At 47.4% G+C, this 15,606-nt stretch overlaps 1 protein-coding gene across 9 annotated transcripts in view; it reads left to right on the forward strand.

Annotated features, from left to right (window-relative positions):
- The window catches only part of NPAS2 (neuronal PAS domain protein 2), a 175,995-nt gene that overhangs the window by 60,184 nt on the left and 100,205 nt on the right, over positions 1 to 15,606 (forward strand). The gene's annotated exons all lie outside the window — the stretch shown is intronic.

The raw sequence follows: 15,606 nt of genomic DNA on the forward strand, positions 1-15,606 counted from the left end.
AGCCGCTATGCATCACAAAGCGAGGTGGCCTGCTAGAGTTGTATGGTCAACGACCTCTGCCTTGCCTGGGTGAAGTGTCTCTCTCTCTCTCTCTCTCTCTCTCTCTCTCTCTCTCTCTCTCTCTCTCTCTCTCACACACACACACACACACACACACACACACACACACACACACATGCATGCACACACACGCCATGCACTTTCTCTGTGGAAGACTTCAAACTGTTTGGTGGCTGTTCTCAGACCTGTTCCTCCTCGGCTGGGCTAGGGGAGGGGCCCACTCCTTTCACCTGAATTTCTTTTTAGAGGAGAAACTGACACAGTCAGATGGTCTTCGGGGCCGAAGTTGCTTTCATCTGTAAGAAAAGGAAACTGACCTAACCAGCAGGCAATCACTTGAAATCACTTCTCTCCCATGCTGGAAACATAGCTCCACGCCATTGTCTACCATGGACTGGAATCTACAGAGCGAGAGGAAGAATTTGCATCCAGAAACCACAGGAGCAGATGACCCACAAGTGTAGCTATTTTACTTCTTTCGTGTTAAATTCTAAATAAAAGGATGATTATCTTTGAACTGACCCTAGTCCAAAGTACAGATGTCTGGCTGAGATCCACCAAGGCCAGATGTTGTCATCAGTGACTGGGTTTATGCCAGGCTATCGGTGAACTGGGTCGGAGATGGTGCAAGCAAAGCTGCTGGTTCAGGGCGGGTTCACAGCCCAGAGATTCCTAACTGAGGACATCAGCATCTGACTGGAGTGGGACAATGAGGTTCCCGACCTGCTGACTCATTTGCAGAGCTGTATATCGGAGCCACACATGGTAGCAGCATAAACCTGAACTTCAGGTAGCCACATGCTGTGGGATGCTTCAGATTTATGTGCCCGCTGCTTGCAGCCGAGAGGACCGGCATGAATGGCTGTGATCTGTCACCATGGCACAGTCACAGATGGAGAATGCTCTGTTGTAACCAGCGCTCCCATTCTCCATGGGTTCTTAGCACCCTTCCCCATCCATGTTTACCTGTACAGCCACCTGTGCAGGCCATTCTTTCCCAGAATAGTACATGAGCCATCTTCAGGCAGTTATAAAACATCATATTTATATGAGGTTTCATAGTTTACAAAAGTTCCTTCTTATTCCACCTAATGAAGAAAACACAGTCCAAAAAAGTTTGGTGCCTCCCCCGAGGCCACCTACCTGGTCAGTGATGGATCAGCACCACAGTTCCCGTCTTCTCATTACACCTTCCTGTTGGTTAGGCCCCAGCCCACACAGAGAAGTGTTTCTGTTTCACCCCTGGAGAGGGCCCTGAAGCATCTGGTGAGTTTGTGGGAAGAAAGAGGAGAGGAGCAGCTCCTGCTTCCGTGGGGAGCACAGCCAGACTCCTCTCTTCACGTCCTGTCCCTTAAATGCTCTCCAAAACTGGGGGCAGGTGCTCGAGAGAACTTGACCCTGATTCTGGATTATGGGGTTTTCCAAACTCAGTGCTGTGGCTGCGATCCGTGGGGCATTTTGCAAGCTGCTTGCTTTTGTGTGAAACCCCTATATTTGTCAGTATTTTAAGTTTCTGTGAGGCTGTTCTTGAATTCAATTCCTTTCTCTTTGCCTAAATGCAAGTCACACCCTCATCTCCTCCCATTGACCACATAGGAGGTCTCAAGGGCACTGAGGAACTTAGCAGAAAGCAGACCTTCAGAAAGTACCTTCAGAAGATTAAAACAAAATTATTGCATTTGTTTTTCTACAACCAAGATAAGAGACAGTGTATGCCTTGTACAGTTCACTAGCCCCACCGTCTCTGATACGGACCAGTTCTTCCTGCCCCTTGGATAAGTATCCCTTGTCTTACCATAACATCCTGCTGTGATGCCATGTGACATACATGCTCACATACACACATTATTAAGACTTCACTCCTTGTGATCAAGGCTGAGAAAGATTGTGGTGGTGTTATCGTTAATAGAAGTTTTTATGACCTCAAAATGTTCGCAAGCTTGGGGTCAGAGATGGAGCATTCCTCAGAGGGAGTTGCCTGGGGTCCTTCTTACATAGACATGAACATAGTTTCTCCAGAGCAAGGCAGAATACACCGTTTAAACCATGTGAAGGAGGAAAGGCTCAAAGGAGTGATTTAGTGAGAGTATAGGTAAAGACAAGAGAAAATATTAATATTTCTAGGAGAGTTAGAAGGACTTAGTACTTCTGCCATTTTGTTTTAAAATATTTTTTTTAATATATAAAGAGACATTTTGACTCTCCTTAATGAAAATGGCCTAAGATCCTTTATATATATATATATATTTGTTGTTGTTGTTGTTGTTGTTGTTTTGAGATGGAGTCTCGCTCTGTCACCCAGGCTGGAGTGCAGTGATGCGATCTCGGCTCACTGCAAGCTCAGCCTCCCAGGTTCCCGCCATTCTCCTGCCTCAGCCTCCTGAGTAGCTGGGACTACAGGTGCCTGCCACCATACCTAGCTAATTTTTTTTGTATTTTTAGTAGAGACGGGGTTTCACCGTGTTAGCCAGGATGGTCTCGATCTCCTGACCTCCTGCTCCACCTGCCTCGACCTCCCAAAGTGCTGGGATTACAGGCGTGATTCACCACGCCCAGCTGATCCTTTATATTCTTAATGAAAGAGGGAATGAATTACAATGAATATGTATTGCTTCTCCAAAAGCAGAAAAATTGTTAATGTTTTTATTTAAATCAGACATATACTTTTTAATTTATTTCCTTGTTTTTTTCTTCCAAATAGGTTGCAAAAATGAAATTTCTGTTTAAATTTATAACATGCAAGAGTATATATGTGGCCTTGGAATGATTATTTAGTTCTGTTCTAAAGAATCTGATAGTTTTTAAATGAACTCCATAATTTAGCGTACTCTGGGAATTGAAAACTTCGTGCTTTATTTAGGTAAAGATAGGAATATAACACTATTAAATATACTGAGTTGCTTACTTAAGTAAATCAAGTGAATGGAACGTTCTTTGAGATAATGCTGTTGCATTCCAAGAAATGCTTTGAATAGTACGTAGGACTAATGTATAGCCTATTTATTTATTTATTTATTTATTTATTTATTTATTTATTTGATGGAGTCTCGCTCTGTCACCCAGACTGGCATGCAATGGTGTGATCTCAGCTCACTGTAACCTCCGCCTCCGACGTTCGAGTGATTCTCCTGCCTGAGTAGCTGGGATTACAGGCATCTGGCTAATTTTCGTATTTTTAGTAGAGACAGGGTTTCCTCATGTTGGCCAGGCTGGCCTCGAACTCCCGACCTCGGGTGATCCGCCTGCCTCAGCCTCCCAAAGTGCTGGGATTACAGGCATGCCCGGCTAGCCAATTTATTTTAACAGCATTTCACTTTCAACTTTGTTAAATTTGGCTCGACATGTAAAATCATTTATTTAAAATTTAAAAATCCAAACTTCTCCCTATTTTATCCCGAATTTCAAAATTAAAGTGAGTTGTGGTCGCCTGGAAACCAGGTGTATGATACTTTGTTAAGCACACTAATTGGCAGCATGGAGTTTTGCATTGCAGAAGGCTCGTTAGTGAGGGTAGGTGGGAATCCACACTCCTCCAATTAGTGGGCCCTGAGCCGCTCGCACATTTAAAGTATGATTCAGTTTACCCAAGTTTGTTCGTCGTCAGCTCTTCAGGAAAATATTGTTACACAAGCCGAGGTCCCCTATCTGGCAACCTTTTGGATCGCGAGGTCCACACATAACAGGACTGGCTCTGCAGGCTCCCTGGTAGCTGGTGAATATCTTGGGAATTTAAATATGAAGATAGTTGGTGTCCGTGGTTCGGATCTGTTATTTAAACATAGAAGCATTTAAATATGCCTTTGGAGTTGTTTTTTGCATTGTGAGAATAGCCACCACCTGAGCTAACAATTCAATGAGTTTTTATACTGTCCCACATTCTAGCTGCTTTAAGGGATTGTGTTCTCAGGTCTCACAGATGGCCTGAGAAGGGGAGAAACTGAGGCAGAGAGAGGGTTAGGAACTTACCTAAGCTAGTTAAGCAACAGTCATGATGAGAAGCCAAGATCTTTCAGGACTGTTATGCGCAAGTCCTCGCCTCTCTTCATGAATGGTAGATTTCCCATCTCCTTTAATATCTGCTGGATGAATTCATGAACAAAGGCCAAGGAACAGGAGAAAGAAAGAAGGAAGGAAGGATTGTCGGCTCTGTCCTTCGGTTCTTAAAAATGCCAAAGAGAAAACTTTCGGACAAGGTCATTTCCTGGAAGAGGTGGGGTAAACATTCCCAGCGTCATGAGTTTTTAGATTTGAATGTTTCTAAAATGTTGATTGACAGAACCTTCTAATACATTTGTTATAAAATGACATAAAGAGGAAGAATGTCCAGCGTTTTGGAAGAAAGGGCTGTAAATATTATGCATAACTGCATTTGAACAGAGTCCTTCGCTTCCTCCTTGGCCTGGGCTGCAAGGCTACTACTCCATTGGGAAACTACCCTGGGACCCCTAGACTAACTCCCAGTTGCTCCTGAGCTGTTTGGGGAGTGAGCAAAGGGTCCTGTCCTCATATGAGCTCTAGGGAGCAGGACCTGGCCTCCTGAGGACCCCAGCATTAGCCTCCAGGTTTGGGCTGGGCCCTCCCGAGACAACCCCAATCCAGACACTAGCTCCTATAAGTAGATCACCCAAGACTCAGGGAAATTCCCTCCAAGTGTTCCATATTTTATCCAGCTTCTCAGCCAGAGAGGCCAGAAGTGGAAGTCTTTCTATCTGGACAGCTGCAGCCCAGGAACAGCAGGAACAGAGCAGGGGCCTCCTCCGTAGCATGGGGCCTTGTACCCAGCAGTCCCAGCACCACTCAACCACTGACTCAAATCCGTCCTCGGCCCCAGTGAGCCTCTAGGTATTGCCAGTGGCTGACAGAGAGGTGAAGGAAGAGGACGTCATGCAGGCAAGCTGGGAGGTAGCACCACAGTTTCTCAGCAGTGTTCGTGCAAATTATCACCAGAACGCCCCCGTGCAGGCCCAGCAGCCTGTGCAAGTATTACAGTACCATACAGACATGAATTGATGCTTCTTCAATAACAGGGAAATGGCAGTGTGTCAATTTACACTGTTGTTTTTCTGCAGTTTTTTTCTTTTTTTTTTTTTTTAAGCCATCTTACCAAGTGTTCTCTGGATTTTCCTCTTACCCAGGTCCTCTGTCTGCCATCCACAGGCTGGCATGATCCACCCAGGCTGGGTCTGGGATCGGCCGAGGGCCTGGGCTGGTGCTGGCACCGCCCCTCTCCACGGACGGGCCCTGCATTCACATCATTAGTTCATCACCGTGGAAGAACTGGGCTGTCAAGCTGACCTACTTTTCTTGTTTGCCCACAGCAGGCTAAGCCTGTTTAGCCTTGTCCAGAGGGGCTGGGCAGAACAAGTTGCTTTCCGAGTCATACAGATGGCAGTCTTCTGAGTGAGTGTGGTTGAATCTGTTTGCCCTTTTCGCCATTAGTTTGCAGAGTTGGGGCCCAGCACCCAGGATGGCTTGAGCCCAGGTCCAAGCACAGGGGCATCCTGCAGCCCATATTCAGCCTCTCCTGAAGAGATCCTGCATTAAGATGAATTATTGCGGGAACCAATGCCAAGCTTCTTTCCAAACTTTAAACAGATTCCTAAATGGAAGCTCTTCATGTTCTATACTAAGCCCGAAGAACATCAGCCACTTGCAGAGATGCCAGGAAGGTGGGACCCATGCCTGTGCTTGAGGGGTTTACCATCCAGTGGGGGAGGGTTGAAAACAGCAAAAGCCAAGGTGAGGCAGAAACAGAAGAGGATGGGAATGAGCCATGGGGGCGGAGGAAGATACACTAGTAGGGTAGAAGGTGTTGGAGGGGGGATGACATGATAAGGATGGGGCTAAAGTCACAGACTGGCAGCTTGTCATCTGAGGGTTTGAATGCTAGGACTTGGAACCATGTGAAGTGCTAGTAGATGTACATGTTATCCCCCCACCCCATATTTACTGCTTTTATTCTTTGCTGAAATATTACTATATTGCTGCCTGTGGGCATAAGATAGTGTCTGTTAGAGTTGTTCAGAGGAAAATAGTTAAGATCAGACTCTGTCATGATTAAATAAGCTAATGTACAAGAAAACCACCAGCCGGAGCTTCATGCATAGTTTATTTCTCCAGCTCATGGATTTTGTGCGTAGCAACATGCCTTGTATCCTGGGCCTGGGCCTTCTAATTCTGATGCCATGACTTCTGACTCAGGGGGACGTGTCTTGGACTCTCCTTGACACCCTGGCCACCACCCAGAGCTTTGGAGGAGGAGTCGGGCCAGTGGGTGAATTGTGCCTTAACTGGGGCCACTTTAGACATTTGCAAAAGGAGGAACTCAGTCTCTTTAAAAAGAAAAATATGTACTTCTCATTTCTCTTGCAGTTTCTTCAGCATTATTCAGAGGCAGAGTGACAGGTGTAAGGAGAGAGATCTAAAACATCCTTAATTTACAACGTGAATATCTGAATGGACATTGAGAAACTGGAGATTTCTAGTCCTGCTGAGGCAACACCCAAATGACCTAGAGATGACATAAAAGTTGGTCATTTCTACATGTCCCGTTACCAGTGATGGTAACGTTGATCACTCAATTAAGGCAGTAGATCTTCTTTAGACACTCAGCAAACATTTATTGAATACCTGTATGGGACTCTGAGTCTTGGTGTTTGAAGAGGGAAAATGGAAATATTCAACCCTACATTGCCTAAGCTCCTCACTAGGGAAAGCTGTAAGCTCTTGGTGAAGGGCTTGCCATGGGGCTCTCTGTTTGTCGAGGTTCACCCTGTATCCAGTGGCTCTTCTAGCACAGGCAGAGACATGCCCTTCGCCGTGTGACATTCGAGGAGACCAGTTGTCCTGACCAGTTTTTTTTTCCCTACTGACCTGTGATCCCCACATCCCAGCTTCTCTGCCTACTGGTTGGTCTTCCTGACATTGGTTTTGTTCCTGTGTATTTGATCCACGCACACATTTTTACCAGACCGGATATCCTGAAGTTGGGCTGGTTGGGGTTTTGGGAGAGGCATGTCCAGGATTGGTTCACTCTGTGGATTAGGGTCTAGTTGTATCAAGGTGGTGAGAGAAAGGCCTTGCCGGGCGGCAATTACCAATAGATCCCAAATTCCCAGCTGGACCTGCATCAAACCCAACCAACCAGGGGTTTTCAGACAACTCAGATTTTAAAAAGAGAAGCCACAGCCTGTCAGTTTGGTGACCTAGCAGATACATCTCAATGCTTTTCACTTTTTAATTGACTTTTTAAAAATGGTGAATTAGTGCCATTTTCCGTATTAATGCATCATTGTGTAGATTTGTGTAGCTGCTATGGAGACGTCCCCTGAGGTTGAGAACCTGGGGTGGGCATGTTCAGGGGCGGGGAGGGATATGTAGAACAACTAGAAGGATCGAGGTTTATCGAGGTTTTCCTCGCCTGCACACCGTCCTCCTGGCAGTGTGCAGTGGTGAGTTCCTGGTTCATCAGGAGTGAGATGGGCACCCTCCTGCTTCTGTGCACATACTGATGAGGTGTGCAGCTTTGCCAGGTCTTAGCGTGACACACCGGGATGACAGCTAACAAGGTCACGTCTCTGAGGGTTGTTAGGCCCCAGCCCTGGTATAGCGCCTCTGCAAGGCATGTCGGGCCCCTACAGTGGGCTGCCTGTGTCCAGGGAGCAGTCCGGGCTCCGAGGTAGTGCGAGCTCTCAGCTGGCCTCAGGGCCCAGCCCAGGCCCCTCATCATCTCTGACTATAGGGACAGGTGGGTGCAGAGAAGGGGTGGCAAAGTTAGTAACATTGATCTCCTTGATAGTTTCTACCCCTGAATGCACCTCCACACAAAATTGTGCAGGCCTTCCCAGGGACCCTAGCCTATGGGGAATCTCGGGGCAGGGAGAGGTGTAGGTGCTGTGGGCAGTACCACAGGTGTCCCTGTACCCTCAGATTATCAGGCCCAAATATAGTGAGGAGCCAGCCACTCAGAGCCACTTGAGGGGCTCCAAACGCCCCAGTTTCTCATGCCCCGGGGCCTTTGAACAAACCATTCCTTCTGCCTGCATGCCTCTTCCAGGTTCGGCTGAACTGCATGATAGTGACAGTGGAAAGAATGGAGGAGGATCTAACATCACAGATACTTTAGCAGTGAATATGTTAAATCTGTGACATCATGAGAGAGTCTTGGGCATGAAGGAAGAGCGCTCCTAGCTGCTGGTGCTGTGCTGGCTGCTCCCTGCGGGGCCCCTTGTAGTCCATGAGCTTGGCTTGGCCCTGGCTGAGTCAGCAGGGGTGGTGGGCAGGAGGTCCCTGGCTGCACAGGGAGGGCCGGCAGTGCACTGTCTGCTTAAACTGTAAGTAAAAGAAGTGAGGATGAGCTGGGGGCGGTGGCTCAACGCCTGTAATCCCAGCACTTTGGGAGGCTGAGGAGGGTGGATCACGAGGTCAGGAGATCGAGACCATCCTGGCTAACACGGTGAAACCCCCGTCTCTACTAAAAAATACAAAAAATTAGCCAGGCGTGGTGGCGAGCGCCTGTAGTCCCAGCTACTCAGGAGGCTGAGGCAGGAGAATGGCGTGAACCCGGGAGGCGGAGCTTGCAGTGAGCCAAGACCACATCACTGCACTCCAGCCTGGGCGACAAAGCGAGACTCCTCAAAAAAAAAGTGAGGATGACAGGAGAAGGAAGATGGTGCGACATGAGGGTGCTTCCTACCAACCAGGTGTGCAGCACTGGACACGCATGAGCATATGACCTGCGGCTCTGAAGGTCCCGCCTATTCTCGTTCTAAAGTCACCATTTCTGACCACTGTGCTGTGGAAGGGGAGGCAATTAACCAGTTGAAGCGTCCCAATAGATTCTCCTATCGATTGTGAAAAGTGGATCTCTCCACTTCAGGTTACAGATGAGGTCATCCTGCCTAGGCTCCGAGGCCACCATACCAGTGAAGGCAAGAGCACTGAGGACATTTCAACCTAGATCTGGCTAGTTCCCAAACTCATTCTGCTGCCTCCTATGGTTAGCAATTCACATGAAACCTCCTACGTTTTGATGAAATGTTATTTGAAACTCTTGATGTTAAACCCAAGATTCCACAGTCTAGGTGTCCAAAACTAATTTGACTTCTTGTTTCAAGCGCACCTACTTTTGCTGTCCTTGCAAACTTGAGCACAGTGAAGAGGAGCGTTTCTGAACCTAAAGGAGCACTTGGGGAACCTAAAGGAGCACTTGGGGAACCTAAAGGAGCACTTGGGGAACAGTTCCGTGGAGGGAGATGCCGGTTGGAGCAGTATTTTGTGGATTCATTTCAGTTTGTCTGTGGCAGCTGAACAGCGGTTTCCAACAAAGGCTTTCACTGACTCAGCTCCAAGCATGACTCATAAATCTCCTTTTCCCCTCTTGCTGATTTTTCTAGGCATCTATCGTCCACACCCTGACCACACACTGTCACCCATCAGAGTCTCCAGTTGACTCAGGTTTACACTGTGCCATCTGAACTCTTGATAGAGAGGCGCCCTAAAAGGAACCTGAAGCGATTGCAACATAAATGTCAAAGGTTGCAAGAATAATATGTCATGTTAGGAGGGCCCTTCCATCCAGATATCATGCTCGTTTCTATCTTGAGAATTCGTTGCTGACCAAACAATGTTATTGTATGTTTACTTAATAACAAATTTTCCAACTTTCTTCATTCCTTCATTGCATATGTCACCCTCTCTCTGAATAATGAATCATCAGATTCTTGGAAAAAGAAAAGCATGAAGGAGGAACCATGGTTGTAACAAGCAGATAAAGCTTCAGCTTGGCTTTTTAGACGCTCGTGGTGGTGTTTGCCTATGGTCATGATGCTCGTGAGAGTCTTGTCTTGGTTTCTTCTAGCAATCTGGCTCTACGAGGCTCCAGCAAGCACCATGAGACCCGGCTCCTTGGGACAAGGCTGGAGAGGGCTAGTGTTAGGATTGGATCTGTCCGCCTTGCCATTTCCAGGTCAAAGAATGTGCCAGAATGCAATGAGAACTACTTAGTTGGAGGGGAATTGGGATTGCAGGAGCTGCTGGCTGTCAGGCTTTCACTGTCCATCTCCTTTAGAAATTTATTTTTTATTTTATTTATTTATTTTTGAGATGGAGTCTCGCTCTGTCGCCCAGGTTGGAGTGCAGTGGCCTGATCTCGGCTCACTGTGGCCTCCAGCTCCCAGGTTCAAGCAATTCTCCTGCCTCAGCTTCTTGAGTAGCTGGGATTACAGGCGTGTGCCAACACACCCGGCTAATTTTTTGTATTTTCAGTAGAGACAGGGTTTCACCATGTTGGCCAGCTGGTCTAGAACTCTTGACCTCAAGTGATCCGCCCACCTCAGCCTCCCAAAGTCCTGGGATTAGAGGCGTGAGCCACACTGCGCTTGGCCTTAGAAATGTATCTTTTCCCACTGAATGAATCATTGCAACACCAAAAACTATTCCCTGGAGAGGAAGAATCAAAATATGGAAGTTATTTCCTAGCTTCCCCAAATGACAAAGGAAGATAAGTGAGCGTCGCAGTTCATCAGCAACTGTTTCTCAAAGGCTTTTTATTCCTTAACATAATGAGGAAAAATCATTACCAAGCTCCCATGTGTGCGATACAGACGATAATCCAAAAACGACATGAGGTCCCCTCACCAGGGACTGGCTGGGAGGACAGAAGGTGCACACTCTGTCGGCAATAAATAAACCCCCATCAATTGGGGAGATGTGTGTGCTTGGTTTTGCCTCTTATGATTTTAACTTGTTCTTGTTTTCAGTATTTTTTTCTTTTGATTAAATTCTACCAGGCTTGGTTGGTATAGTGGGGAGGAGCGTTAGGATTTTCCAGCTAACTTGGGACCTGTTATTCAAACCACTTCTCAGCCAATTTCAAAACATCATGATTTTATGTTTGTAAAAACACAGGCCTTGCAACCCAACAGGCTCGGGGTAGTCATTTCAGGGAAAATTCATGATGATACAGAGTGACCCAGTGGGCCTATAAAGACTTTACAAAAATTCTAAATTAAAAGACATTGAAGAGGAAAGTTTAGTAGTGATTCCAGTGATTCTTTAACATGGTTTGGCAAACTGCTATCTGGGGACCAAATCTGGCCCACAACCTGTTTTTGTAAATAAAGTTTTATTGAAACACAGCCATGCCCACTCATTTACATATTGTCTATGGCTGCATTGCACTGTAAAGGCAGAGTTGAGTGGTTGCAACAAAGAGCGGATGCTCTACATCTCAAATAGTTACCAGGTGGCCCTTTAGCGAAAAGGGTCGCCACCTCCTGCATGAGTGGAGTAACATGTTTTTCCATGCATGCTGCATGAGGCCCTCCTCTCTGGAACCGGGGTGAGCTACTAGTCCCTGGGGGAGCCTGTCACTTGTATGACTCATTAGTCTTCTGTCTCACTGCTGACGCACTTGGGACCCAGGGCAGATATGGTGTGACAAAATAATCCTGCTGCCATTTCCAGGTCCCCCATTCGCCAGGGGCCAGAATTCTAATCAGTTTTGTGGTAGATGGCTGTGAGAAAGAATGTTCTAAAGCCTTTGGGGCAGAAATTTCACCCGGATGCATAGATGTCATTTGCAGGCTTCACTTTTGTCCTTTGCTTCAATTAGAGTCAACAGATTTTTTTGAGGGTCTGCTGTGTGAAGGAAAACCCCAGTCATTTCACCTGATAGTCATTCCATTCCCTTCTCTCCTACCTCACAACCTCACAATGGTCAGTTGCTTTGCTGTTTAGTTATGAGCGGCTCAGGGTCAGTGATAACCAGGTCCATGCACGTTTGTGTCTTTCCACAAGGTCAGACTTTTACTGATGTGATTTCAATCACAAAAGCTGGAAGCTCCATTGAGTTCCCAAGGAGGAACTTCCCCTTACTACTTCCCATTCACTCAGGAGTTCAGAGCCGCCGGCACACAGGCTCAAGCCACTCCACAGGTCAGTCAATATTGCTAAACCATGCATAATAGTACACTTAATCAATATATAAATGTTATAGATTAAACATTGCACAATAAATGAAGTAACATTTAACATTGAAAGAAAAGGGATAGGAAAAGGGGTTAATGAACCAGTCCAGGAAAAGGAACGTGGGAAAAAAAAAAGAATGTCCTGGCCTGTTCTGGGCAGTCCATTGGTCTCACAGGGAAGAGTCTTTGACGTGGGCAGAGCGTTGGGCAGTGGATGCTGGGTGCTGATCACAGGCGACAGCAAGATAGGGTCTGTGGGGACAGCCGTTTCTAGCTGGTAAAGTCCTGCTCTTATGGCCGTCGAGTCCTCTGGTGAGGACTGAGTGGAGGAGTGTGCTTGGTTATGTCCTTGTTGGAAGCAGTCTTCATTGATTAGGCCAAACATCCAGTCTTGTTGGCAAGGTACCTTTTAAAATGTAAGCTGGAGTCTTTCTCTAAGATGGAGTTACTGGGTCAAGGGTGCTGTATACAGGTCATCGCTAGCTAGTCCAGTATTCTAGATAGCGTGTGTGTGTCTGTCTTTCCACCATGCGTACACACATATACACACACATGTTTTCAACACTGGTAGAAGGGAATGATTATCCTGTTTCTCCCAAAGACATTTGTTGGGCTTAAGCACCAATTTCTACTGTGAGCCCTTTAATTCATGATCATTATTGATAGTGTAATTAGAATTCTGCAGCTACAATTTTGTGATGATTTCTTTGTGCCGGGGACTGTGCTGGGGGCTTCTTTTGGATTCTCTCATGCCTTCTCACAGCCACACAGTAAGAAAAGCCCTTCTGTTCTCTCACTTTGCTGTTGGGGAGCTAGGGCTGGGAGCATCACACTTATCCAAGGTTATACAGAGATATTGAAGGGCAAAGCCTGGGTCGGTCTCAGTTTGGGTCACCTGACCCCAGGCCACCACTGCTGTTCTCCCCTTCACAGATGTGGATGCTGGACCCAGGAACTCTGACACCCACTGTGCCCCACTAGCTCTGCCTGCCAGCAGCAGGGGTGGCTGTCTGCCAATTCCCGTGGGAGTTCCAGCCCTCCTCCCTGCGACCCCCTGCCCCCACACTCAGTGCTCCACTGGCCTTGCTTGATTAGATTCCCAGCTGGTCTGTTTACTGGGCCTGGCAGAGCTCCTTACCCCCATGCTCCCGCTCAGTGGTCCTCACAGTCCTGTTTGCAGCGGCCACAGGTAGTCCCTAGGGGTGGGGCAGGTTCAGGCTTCGGCTGGAGCCCCCGCCTGCAGGTGTCTCTTGGCTGTAAGGCACTCTTCCTACCAATATGGCCTTTTCTGTCTCTGTTCAGGAGCCTCTCTCTGAAACCTTAGGTGTGTGTGACCCCAGAGTCCATGTCTGTTTCACCCCTGGTGACCTCCTTACTGTGCAGAGAATGTGTTCATTGACATTCAAAGTAGATAAGAAAGGCTGAAGCTCAGTGTCACCTCCCTTGGCAGGGGCTCAGTGGCCACAGTGTGAACATAAGGGGTAGGACAGTTAGGTGAGGCAGGTGTGCGATGAATGGAACTCACCTAGAGCTTTCTGTGCCCCAGGCATCATGCTGGGCCCTTTATTGCACACAGACCTGCGACCTGCCTCCCGTTTGCACCTTGTACAATCGCTGCCTGGTGGGTGTTAGCTGCATTGTGTTAGGAATGAGGGGAACAGGGGCTCATGAGGTTTAAGGGGCCTGCTCAAGGTCATAGAGCAAGTAGGTTGGAATGGAGATTTAAATCAGACTGACTCTGAAGTCGGAAACCCCCTATTCTGAGCAGCAGTGGGTGGAGAAAGGCTTCCTGAGTCAGTGCCAGGAGGCAGAGCCCGGGGTCTGCTCTGTCCCGAAGCCTGTGTCTGTGGGCAGGCCACTTAGCCTTGCTGGGGAGTGGTGCTGCCTGATTTATGAGTGGAGGATAACTATAGCCAGCCCATTCCACCCACAGAACTGACGGAGACAAAATGAGATTATGTTTTTTCAGAACTTGGCAGCTGCCAAGGGTTGGTGAGGGACCCATTGGGCCTTCCCAAAGAGCCCTGGCTGTCAGTGCTGTCTGAGCGGATTTTCCCTTTAGTCAGTGGCTCCTGCACATGCAGAAGTTTTATTTTTAATTTTAGTCACTGGGATATAATTGTACCTTCACATGTATTTTGTAAGCACTATTACTGTGGAGCCACTGTGATCGTGGAGAGGTTTGTGGGAGTGAATGTCAGGTAGTGGCACAGGAATTCAGATAGGGGTTTGGCCCTGGCTGTGTCCTTCCTTTCCTTCCTCCCTCCCTTCCTCCCTTCCTTTTCTTCATTCCTCATGCATTTATTGAGCACCTAATATGGGTAAGGAGCTTGTATTAGTCCATTCTCATGCTGCTATAAAGGACTGCCTGAGACTGGTACTTTATAAAGAAAAGAGGTTTAATTGACCCGCAGTTCGCATGGCTGGGGAGGCCACAGGAAACTTACAATCATGGTGGAAGGGGAAGCAAACACGTTCTTCTTCACATGATGGCAGGAAGGAGAAGTGCTGAGCAAAAGGGGTAAAAGCCCCTTATAAAACCATCAGATCTTATGAGCACTCACTGCTATCATGAGAATAGCATGAGGGTAACCACCCCCATGATTCAGTGACCTCCCAGGACACGTGGGGATTATGGGAACTACAATTCAAGATGAGATTTTGCTGAGGACACAGCCAAACCATACCAGGGCTGGGCGAACCATCATGAAATGGGGGAAGATGCAGTTTGCCTAATCCTTGCCATCAAAGTAGAGAACCTGTTTTTGACTGTCTGCTGCAGGCCAGACTTTGCAAACTTAACTTCATTTAAGTTTCAGCGCTGTCCTCTGAGATAGGTGTCTGTCACTCATGTCCTCTGAGATAGGTGTCTGTCACTCATGTTCAAAACCTCCACTGCCTTCCCATCTCACATAGAGCAAAAGCCACAATGCCCCTCAACCCCTGGCTCCACCTCCCCTCACCAACGCCATCCCTGGGCTGGTCTCTGGCTGCTCCTCGCTTTCCTTGCTGTCTGGGGGAGGCACCTTCACTGCTGACTCCCACATTCCCTTCAGGTCACAGTTCACATAGCATCTCATCAAGAAGGTCTTCCAAGACTCCTTAAAACATCAGAGCAAGACTCCCCGAACCCCGTCCCACCCAGGTTTCACCTTTTCCTGCACTGCAGTGATAACCAAAGAACAGGCTCCGTGTTTACTTATTTGCTTGCTTGCAGTTTTCCCCAACTCCCCTGACCATGCATCCCCCACCTCGTGTAAGCACCATGAGAGTACCAGCTTTGCTCACAGTGTGTTCCCCCTTGCACAGGCACTCAGGGAGTATCTGTTGAATCACCATATATCATATGCACATGGCACATTTGTGCCTTGGCAAATACATTCTCCTGCCTCATCACAGAGTCCAAGAGGAGAGGCAAACAGAAGGAGATGGTACACATGGTGCATGGATCAGAGACCTGCACATTGTTGTCAGTTTTCCCAAAATTGATCTCCAAATTCAATTCATTCTCAATCAAAATCTCATCAAGCTATCAAACTTTTTTCTTTTTTTTTCTTTTTTTTCTTTTTTTTTTTTT

The sequence above is a fragment of the Macaca fascicularis genome, chromosome 13 (assembly GCF_037993035.2).
Source record: "Macaca fascicularis isolate 582-1 chromosome 13, T2T-MFA8v1.1".
Classification (NCBI taxonomy): Eukaryota; Metazoa; Chordata; class Mammalia; order Primates; family Cercopithecidae; genus Macaca; species Macaca fascicularis.